Source organism: Uloborus diversus, unplaced genomic scaffold (assembly GCF_026930045.1).
Source record: "Uloborus diversus isolate 005 unplaced genomic scaffold, Udiv.v.3.1 scaffold_754, whole genome shotgun sequence".
NCBI classification, from domain to species: domain Eukaryota; kingdom Metazoa; phylum Arthropoda; class Arachnida; order Araneae; family Uloboridae; genus Uloborus; species Uloborus diversus.
This window is the reverse complement of record NW_026558961.1, coordinates 67330-77764: the sequence shown is the minus strand read 5'-3', so window position 1 is coordinate 77764 and position 10435 is coordinate 67330. Positions and strand designations below refer to the sequence as shown.

Below are 10435 nucleotides of genomic sequence, written 5' to 3'. Positions count from 1 at the left end.
AGGGTTACTATAAATCAACAGGGTTACTAAAATAAAATTATTTACGCCAAAAATGAGACGACAGCGCCAGATTCCCCATTATCGAAATATCCCTTGAAGAAATTTGATGCTTGCTTCAGAGAAGCCTTCATTCAAAATTATCATTACAATTACTATTAATGTTACTGTTGTATGGCACCAAACTTTCATAACAATGGGTTTCATATTTAATCTAATATGGAAATTGCATGAAATTTATTGTTTCTTGCCCATAACTTCTTTTCTGAGAAGCTGTGAGTGGACAAACAAAAAAAAAAAAACATACATACGGTATGAACGAACGAGCTACAATGTCAAACAATGATCCCACCTTGCACGTACCAAAAATGTGTACTATGGCAACCCTGTTGGCATGATTGGTATCCTGTTTGCAGTTTTGAACTGTTTATCGCTTTCTATTCTAATTTGATCTTCGTATGTTACGGAGAGCATGCTTTCCGCTTGCACCGTACTAAAAAAGTGTACTAATGAAATGCTATGATTCAAATCAGCGAGCGTCAAGACTCCATAAGTTTGGTGACATTTTGTTTAGTCGTATTATTTATATGATTTTAATCCTTTTTTTTAATGAAATGAAAGTTTGACAAAATTAGTTTGAAATTATTTTCCTGAACTTTTCAGTTTATACTTTTCATTCTTTTTTATTCCTCACTATGAACGAATATATGTGTACTTCTATATAACTTTCTGAGGAAGTATTTACTGTTAGTCGCAATGCAATAATTTACTTGTATCCTGTATTTCATGAATATTAAAAACACTCTATTATCTTTCTTCATTTAATTTATATTTTCAATAAGGTTTTAGTGCTTGAAAAGCTAAGTTTCGAGTTTCATTGCATTAAAGGTAAAAATACCTATGTTTAACAAGTAATTATATAATCTTAAGTATAAAACTAAGCTATCAAACGTAACTTGAGGTCGTTATTGTAATTTGATGAACCATTCTCCATTTCAAATTTTCAGAAAACTGAATAGCAGTTCCATATTTGCAGAAAAATGCTGAAAATGTCTTGCCCCTTAAGAATTCCAGTCGGAAGGCACGGTCCTCAGGTGCCCATACGCTAGTCTAAGCCTGAAAATAAATTAGGTAAGATAAGTAATTTGTACTTTGAAAAAAAGCATTGACTAAAATATTCCCTGGTTCTCATCCCATGTAACCCAATTTCTGATTTTAGTAGTTGAAGTTTTTAATTTCGTTGTTTATGAAGTTCATTTATCATTATAGTTAATTACTAACTAATATGGAAATTTTTATCAGATGCATTTTTCTTTTAGGCAGTTTTATCACATACAAATATGATACATTACAAGTCATAGTGATAAATTATGTGCTAAAATATTGTGGCAATAACATTTTTAAAGTTTTGTAGAAGAAAATATTTCATATTCTAAGTTCTAGTCTATGCTACAACATTGGTTTACAGATGTTCAATTTGTATTGATCTTCCCTTTTATTTTGAGGTGCAATAATAATACTGTGTAAAACGTTAAAAATGTAAAGAAGCCAAGTTCTACTCAGGGGCCATAGTAAAGTCAATTGGGGGAGGGGGGAGTCATGAAAACTCTTTAGAGAATGTCAAGACTCACTATTTACTTTCAACTGCCAACAGATTAGCACTGCTCGGGAGTTTCATTCGCTAGGTATTATTTTAAGGAGCTAAATGCATTCGTATATAGTGTTCAACTACTTGCTTTGCAAACATTAGTTTCTTTAAGAAAGGATGCATAAAACATGGAAGCGATGTCCCGGCGTGGCGCCGGGCTTTGAAATCAATGTTCTCTCTGTGTTCCCACCCAGAGTCGGGGGGAGGAGAGTCGGAACAAGAGCAAGTTTACAAATGTACTGCATATTACTTACAAATTACTGCATATTTTCTCGACCCCAGTTTCCAGGGTTGTAGTATTTTGTCCACCCTGGAAAAAAAACGTCCTGGACAATATGTCATTTTGTTCACTTTTTCGATAAACTGAAAATTTTTAGTTAAAAGTTTGAATTTTAAAAATGATAAATATAGTATATAATTATAGTACTGAAAATAATAAGTAATTATATAGATTCTTCCTATTCAAGTAATATATTAATGTAAAAATAGCATACATAAATATGTATAAAATATTTTTCAATCAATTGTTTGTAAAGTGAAAATGAAAAAATTAAGATCTGTTAAAGTTTATGCAAGTGTTTTATATAAATCAAATGAATGTTAATAAGTTATAATGTATGTAATAGCATTTATAAAAACAAACACATCAGCTGTACATTTTTTTGTTTATCTGATGTGGAGGTTTATTGCCCATAATATTTTTTAATTTATCAAATTAAAATGTAGAAACAAAAGTTTTTAAAGGTTGGAGTCTGGAATCTCTCGGGAAGGAAAAAAAAGAGATATAGAGGTTTCGAGTTATTGGGGTTTTGAAAAAATAACAAATAATTCTCACAATGACATGTAGATGTATCACATTGCATAAACAACAAAGATTAATAATTCCTTTTAGCACTTTACTAAGTTTTAAATACATTTACATACCCATTTTAATGTGATGGCAATAGCTGGGAAATCTAATTTACTGGGAAAGAAAAGAAAAACAAATTATTAAAAGAAAAAGTCCTTAATCAAAGTCTGCCTTCTAACAGAGTTCTTTTGAATCTGCAAAGTTTTTTCTAATGCAGCAATTGCACCAAATGATTCTGCTCCAATATTGTCTGTTGTTTCAAGAAATCACCGCAACAATTGCACTGCGTTCTCTGCTTCTCTTATGGAGACTTTCTCAAACTCTTGTGGTTGTTCCATTTCTTCGCTTTCTTCGTCAGAAACCTCTGCAGTTACACTTGAAACAATTTCTGCATCTGTTAGTGTACCACATGTTTGAAGTTCATTGTCTACGTTTAAAAAATCCTCGAATAAAAGGTCAGTCTCATATTCTTTTTGTACTGGCACCCATTCATCTGGATTTAAATTTTCCACTTCAATTGTTTGATTGACGGAATCCACACCCTCCTTTTCTATAGCAGGAAAATCTGCTTTGATAAAACAGTTTCTTACGGTTGTCTCAGTAACATTTCTCCATGCAAAATCAGCCATTCTCATAGCTTGCAAAATGTAATTGAAAAATTGCATGTTTTACCTTCAGCAATGCTATCCAGAAGCTCACGAGCGCTACTCAAATGTGTATTTTTCATAATTTTTGCACTTGAAATCTCCGATCATGCTTTGTCAACTTTGCCAGTTGATCTTTTCTTACCTTGTTTTCGGTCCAATTCTTTTCTTTGAAGCGTTTCATCAAGCACTTTACTATAAATTAACCAATTTAGAGACGAAGCAGAAGCACTATATACACTATATGACCAAAAGTATTGGGACACTTTCAAAAATTCACATTTTTAGGGATTTCTCGAGAAATAATAGACCAATTGCTCTATAATTTGCTTCGCATAAAATGTATAGTCTAGTTGTCATTTTCCAATAAAAATTAAGTCTGCTATTTATTTAGGGACCAACAACAAATTGGGGAAATAAAAAAAAAGGTTTTTTGATCATTTTTCATTGTAAATTGCTGGGAATAAGCTATAATTTTCAGAAATGAGTTAGAAATCTATCAAAAACTTATTTTTATATTTATGTGAAAGTATCTCTTATACCCATGGAAATGTAAGCATTTCTTTCAAAAATGCAAATTTTTTTTGAAGGTTTTCACCTCATATCACGCAGAGTATTTCGTCGAACGTTACTAAACTTTTAGAATATTTGACAGCATTTTATAGAGACATAATAATAAAATTTGAAGTTAAAATATGGAAAAAATGATGAAATATGAACAATTAAAGCAATTAATTTTTCACTGCGCATGCACGGAAGATAGCAATTTATAACGTTCATAATCCAAAGCTCAGATACTTCCTATAATCCATGAAAAAATTTCCACCGCAATTTCTTTAAAATTTAAAAAGTTATCAGCGATCTAATGAGCCGAATTTCTATAATTCTAGGATATGCGACGAATGGTAAGGGGTCGTTCGCAAACTGGCAACACTTTCCTGCCATATAGTGTATGTAATACCTCATGTATTTTGCCGAATTTAGTAACTGGGAATTTGAGACTCTAAAAGTGCTAGGTTTAGCTTTATTCCAAAATTTCAGTGTAAGATAGTTTACAAACCTTGAGAGTGGGTGAAGGGGTAATTTGTGCCTTTGAATTTGGAGCAGGGTGAGCACCCCTACATACAAACAAAGATCACAGAAAAATCTTTAATTTTTCAAATTCAGGAAATCCTTCTCCGTTGCCGTCCGCGACTTTGGCGTTATGCTCAATTTGAAAGAACTTTCACCATAACAACCCCTTGGGAAATGCTATCGTAGTCTTCTCATCTGCACATAGTAATTAGATAAATAAATATTTTTTCAAAAAGAAAAGGATTCAAAGATAAAGATTGGGGGAATTTTCTGGTCACCAGTGGTGAGAAAAGGCAATTATAGTAGTCGCCACTCCATTTGTAAAACAGGTAACTAACCAACAATGTAGCATTTAATTTACCACTAAACTATAAATATTATCAGTTCAAATGAAGGTTAATGTAACTAATTAGTGGCATTAATGTTAATTGTACAATCAAGTATTAACTATGCAAAGACGATCTAGTTTCATTTTTAAGAAGAATGTTTTCTGACAACTCGGATGGGGTTGGAGAGAGTGGCAAACAGGCAGCGGAAGCGAAACAATTTCGCCAACCAATAACTGGTATTTTTAGTCCCCACTTTTATTCAGCACTTGATTTTTCAAATATATTAAGTAGGATCATCCATTTTTAAAGAAAATTTTTTGGTTAGAATTTAGAGTTCATTTCGTTAAAATTCAGTGTGGTCATGCAGGCTATCTTTTTTTTTTTCCTTCCTTTTTTGAAACCATCAATTTTCAGTAACGAACATTTTTCAAAAAATAAAATGAATTTATTTATTGCAAATATTCATTCATTCGTTAATTTTTCCTAGATGAGATCTGAAACTGTATTAATGGGGGGAAAAATCTTCGTTTCAAAATTAATTTTAGCGCGAATACAAATAAATTAATATCACAAGTAGGATTGCAAAATGCGTGGCAATGTAAAATTCCGCACCTTTTACATTGAGTTATTTTTCTTTTACCTATGTAGTCAAGACTCAAGAGGAAAAGAACTAGAATTTCCTTGGAAGGGTCTGTAAAAAGCTGCGGTTTCATTTCGCCAACATCTATACCTCCCTTGACTTGCACAGCAGGGGGAGCGTCCGGTCTGTCCCCCTGCAAAATGTGACAGGTCACATGATCCACACTTTCATCGATCACCGTTCGTTCTATTGGTTGTTGAAGTGTCAATCATTTCACTGATGAACACTGCTTTCGTTTAAAGAAAAGGCCCATTTTCAAGCGAGATCGTTTTTCTTCCCCACTGAAGAGCAGCCTTAAGACACACTCCCATTTAGCCTCCCTTTTATTTGGAAATACGTACTACACAATTATGCCAAGGACACTCATACAAATGACATCAGGTCTAGTCTAAAAGTTCCAATATATTTTTGCTTTTCACACAATAATTGACTCATATGATTTAAATAAAAATAGAACTGGTGCTATAAATGTTTATTAGGTTTAGATCTTATGCATGATTGATATATAATTCGTAAGTATTAATGTGGTAGTGACTTTTAATAAATGTGGAATCTTTTAATTTATTAATTTGTTATTTTAGCATTTCTTTATTATTACTTATTTATTATTTATTCCTGTCTAAATGTTTCAGAATTGCAAAGAATTATTTTTTCAATGCAAAAAATGTGAACTTTGAAGAAGAAAGACCATCTGACAAAAGGGTTAGAAGAACAACCAATTCAAATATTCTCTTGAGGATAATCTCTGGTTAAGTAAAGTGCAGCATTTTCCAAAGAGAGTAATCCCCAATGAATCATCTTCTGTGGATGGCCAATAGTTTTAAAATTGGCATTTTATGAAGTAATGTTTCCAGACGACCACGCTTAATGTATGACGACAATTGATTGGAGATTTTAAAGATAATGTAACTAAAGTGTTCAATGTGAAAGATTTCCAAAGAAATTATCAGTATGTTCCAAGTATAAAGTCCTAACATTGTATTATGCTCTTAATTATTCTGTTTTAAAGGTAGGGAAAAAATAAAGAAATGATGCTATTTATGTATTATAAATTATTTTGTCTTGTTATAACAGTGTCGTAAAATTATAAATTTTATATTTTCTGTTTATTTTACATGACATAATTTATATATTATGAATGCTTATGTTAAATAAAAAGCATTTATTGTATTCTAATGTCTTCATCTCTTCATATGTATGAATGATTTTAAATTCTTCTTAATTGAAACCTTTAATGAATTTTATTACATCATTTCATACATTATAAATATTTTTTAATTATTAATTGCTTCAGAATGAAACACAGAAAAATGACTGGTCCTCAGAGGTTTTTGTTTGTCCATGTTAAAAAATAGTGTGGTTGACTGGGGTAATTGTGAATTGAGGGAATTGTGAACGATGCTTACAATTTTCAGTAAGTTACTGCCCTACAGCCAGGACTAAGACGGAAATACATGAAATACACTTTCATACATACTGAAATACCTCCTTCCTATGCCGGGCTGATGAGTGCTTATACGCACAAAACTGCAGTCTTCGGCTGGAATGACTGAGCTGGCAATGTATTTGATGCTTACAATTCCCTCACTTAAATATTTACAGTAATATTATGAAAAAATAACTACAGGGGAAAATGACTCATTGTCATGACTCATTGTCAAAGACTGTGTTTGCATGCAAGGAACACAAGTATTATCAGTCCCTATTTATGACACAGTTGGTGTTCTACCATTTCCTGTAGAAGCGTGCAAGAAACGAAGAATAACTTTTATTTTTCAGTGAATTGTCGATGTAAATGAACAATAGGGCAATGTTTTACGTCGCATTAACAAATGAAACATTTTGTTTGAGTTATTAATAAAAGAAGTGGTAATTTTGTAGACTTGTAAGTTTAATATCTTTAAAAAAACTTGTTTTTGTGTTTTTATTTAAAAAAAAATAGTCTGAGTTTACAAGTCTAGCTTGCATTTTGTTTAAATCGAAAAATATATAATTTTAGTTTGTAGTAAACATCTATTAAAATTTTTTTCCTATTATTTGCCACTTGCAATTTTTAATATACTTGGAGAAATTTGTGATTGGTGTTATACAAGAGGACTTGTGAGCACTAAAAATGTTGGCATCATTTCCAAAGTAGAGGGACGAGGGGAACATCTTGAACAGAGCTTTTTTTGCATCTGCCACAATTCTATTGTAGTACATTCTAAATGGCATTTCTGATCCCATTCACAATTACCCCCAAAAATCGTGAATTACAAATCTGTTCTGGGTAATTGTGAATGCCTTAAAAAAAATTTTATTTTAGCAAAGAATTTGTTGAAAATTTGTGCGGTACATCGGGATTGATGTATAAGTTCAAACATGAATTCTTAGATGTGATATTTTTAAACACTTTTTGAAAAAAAAAATGAATTTTGAAAAAAAATACATCAAAATCTATTCACAATTATCCTGGTCAACCCTACCTATCTTTAAAAAAAAGAAACATCTAGCCTCCAGCCCCTGACATTAATTTGAGTTTCGACATCTTGAGTTCAAATTATTTTTTTCGCAGTCATAAGTAGCAATAGGATCCTACTCATTTGGTGTCTTGTTTCTACAAATGGTTCCCATTGTGATCATAATTGTGAAGAACATAATTTAAATTCAAGACGGTCGAAATTCAAATTAATGCTGGGTGCTGGATGCCAGATGTTGCTATATACCCAATCTTTGCTATATACCCAATCTTCAATTTATGAGTTCCGTACCATGCTGTACAGTACAGTAAATATGATTTTTTTTTATTAATTGAAGAAATTCAAAAAAGTTAATACAGATTGAACTTTTTTTCCCCCTTGAATGCAAGCATTGTTACCGAATTAAAAAATGTAAAAAAAAAAAAAAAAATCATATTAATTTGTGGTAGCGATATCGGCATAAACGATGTAAAGCGAAAGAGGGTGTCATCCGAATAGTTAGTCAAACGATGACAACACGCTCTAGTCACAACGACGTCAACACGATATAGGGAGACATCGGAACTATGGGCAAAAAGATGACTGTACAATGACACTTGCGTTATCGTTACAATAACGAGTAGACGACATAGAGAGATAACGTAAGTAATGGGTAAAACGATGACGCTCACGTTATCGCTGCAATTTCGTGTACGATTATGCGCGATCAGTCGTATTAGACATCGTGTATATCGTGACCCGATGTCGTAGCGATATAGTATTGGTAATTTTCATGATAGTGTCGTACGTCATGTACTCCTAGGGTACGTCTAATAAGATGACTAAAAATTTCCTTTTCTAACATCACTAAAGAAAACTTTAAAATGTGTCTTACCCGAAATGGGAAGACTGGGTATCGAGCATATTGGGCGCCGCGGTTATTAAGCTCCCTGGATATCGTTGCAATGCTGTGCATTATTCATTAAAAAATGTGGGGCCCCTTAGGAACATGGGGCACCAGGTCTAGGCATAGTCAGCCTGTGGGGTAATCAGGCCCTGGGCAGCCCCATTTCAGAAATTCCCCCTCCTCTTGTGGTGACGGCCCCACTCCCTCCACCCGCTAGCTTTAACCCATGGGTAAAGAGGAACTGAGATAGTGTTTTGCAAATTTGCGTTATTCTAAACACATGCGCGCAAAATTTACATTTTGCTGTTAGTAGACAGGCCCGAAAGACTTTGCTGTTAGTTGATCGGCCCCAAGCATGACCGGCCCACTGGGCAAATGCCCGGTTGCCCACGGTCTGTATCCGCCACTGGGTATGTGTCTGTGTGCAGGCATGAGTGTGTGGGTAGTTGTGTGTGTGGGGGGGTATGTGTATATAGGCATATGTGTTTGTGTCTGTGTGCAAGCATGAGTGTGTGGGTAGTTGTGTGTATGTGAGTGTATAGGTGTTTGTGTATGTGTGTAGGTGTATGTATGTGTGTGTAGGTATATATATATATGTGTGTGTGTAGGTATATATATGTATGTGTGTGTAGGTGCGTGTATGTATGCGTGTAAGTGTAGGATAGTGATGAAACCTGGAGACGGTTTTCGCTAGAGGTGCAGCATTGTGAGGAGCCGGTCGATGGTGATGCTGCGGAGGATGCTGGTGGGAAAATAAAATCATAGGAACGCCAAAAACAGTCAAGTGAGAACAATAAGCAATCGTGATAGCTCAAGATTGTTTTCAATTGGAATCAATTCTCATAATCATTTAGGCTCTTCTTTCTAGAGGAGAGCCTTTGGCAGGCTTGAAACTGGGCATTCTCAAGCGGAGGTTTCTGGATGGTTACAAGTGGCATCCAGCAGTGGCGCACCCACGGGGTGAGCTAAGGGGCTTAAGCCCTCCCAGAAGCATGAAGACGAAACCCATTGACCAAAGAGAGCCTAAAATTGCATTTTTTTTTTTTTTTTTTTTTGGCCTTGAGCTTTTGAAAATTTCCGGGAGAGAGCACTAAAGACTTTAAATTCGAAAATTTTTCGAGGGACAGCTACCTAACCTCTCCATCTCCTCTAACTGGTACTAATATAACCTAAAGTGAGTTTTGGGAACTTTATTTTCGAAGTATTTCCAGCGTGGAACTTCCTCATTTCCCTCCTCTCAGATGCAAAATCTTTTAAATCGGAGAACTCCCGAATAGTACATCCTGTACCCCTTTGCACATCAAAAATAATTTACAATTGTGTTTTTAGATCCTCTATGTCAAAAGAATTTTTAGGAGAACCCTTGAAATCACCAAACATAGCATGAAAATGCATTTTTTCTGCTTTAATTTCGAAGCATTACCGAGAGTACCTCCTAATATCTCAGCGAATAATCTACATTTGCGTTTCTATAACTTCAATATCAAAATATTTTTGGGCAGAGCCCCGGAACTCTGATCCTCTTTTCCTAATACCGTATCAAAGATAGCCAAAAATGCGTTTTTAAGACTTAAATTTCAAAAAATTTCCGGTTTAGAGCCCTCTAATTCCACTTTTACGTCACCACAATTGCACAAATTTTCAATTTTTAAATAAACTTCGGAATTTTGAAATTTTAATGTAGCATTGTTCTCCAGGGGGAAAGCCTCCTCATCTTCCCTTAACAGTCCTAAAATGTCATTTTAAAGGCTTCACTTTCGAAATTTTTCGTGCCAGTTCTCATGAAACGGCCACCACCGTCTATTCTCTAAAGGCACTAAAGGACTCCCTGAAATTAGATTTTTTTCGGGACTTTTAATGTTTTGTAGACTTGTAACTTTTATTTCGGGGGAGAGCCTTTTGAAGCTT

General features: G+C 33.9%; 1 long non-coding RNA gene across 1 annotated transcript; it reads left to right on the top strand.

Annotated features, from left to right (window-relative positions):
* The first annotated feature begins 481 nt into the window (after positions 1–481).
* On the top strand, positions 482–6288 carry LOC129233868 (uncharacterized). Its single transcript, XR_008581495.1, has 3 exons — positions 482–550; positions 1005–1128; positions 5815–6288. It is a non-coding gene; the product is annotated as an uncharacterized LOC129233868 (long non-coding RNA).
* The last annotated feature ends 4147 nt before the right edge of the window (positions 6289–10435 follow it).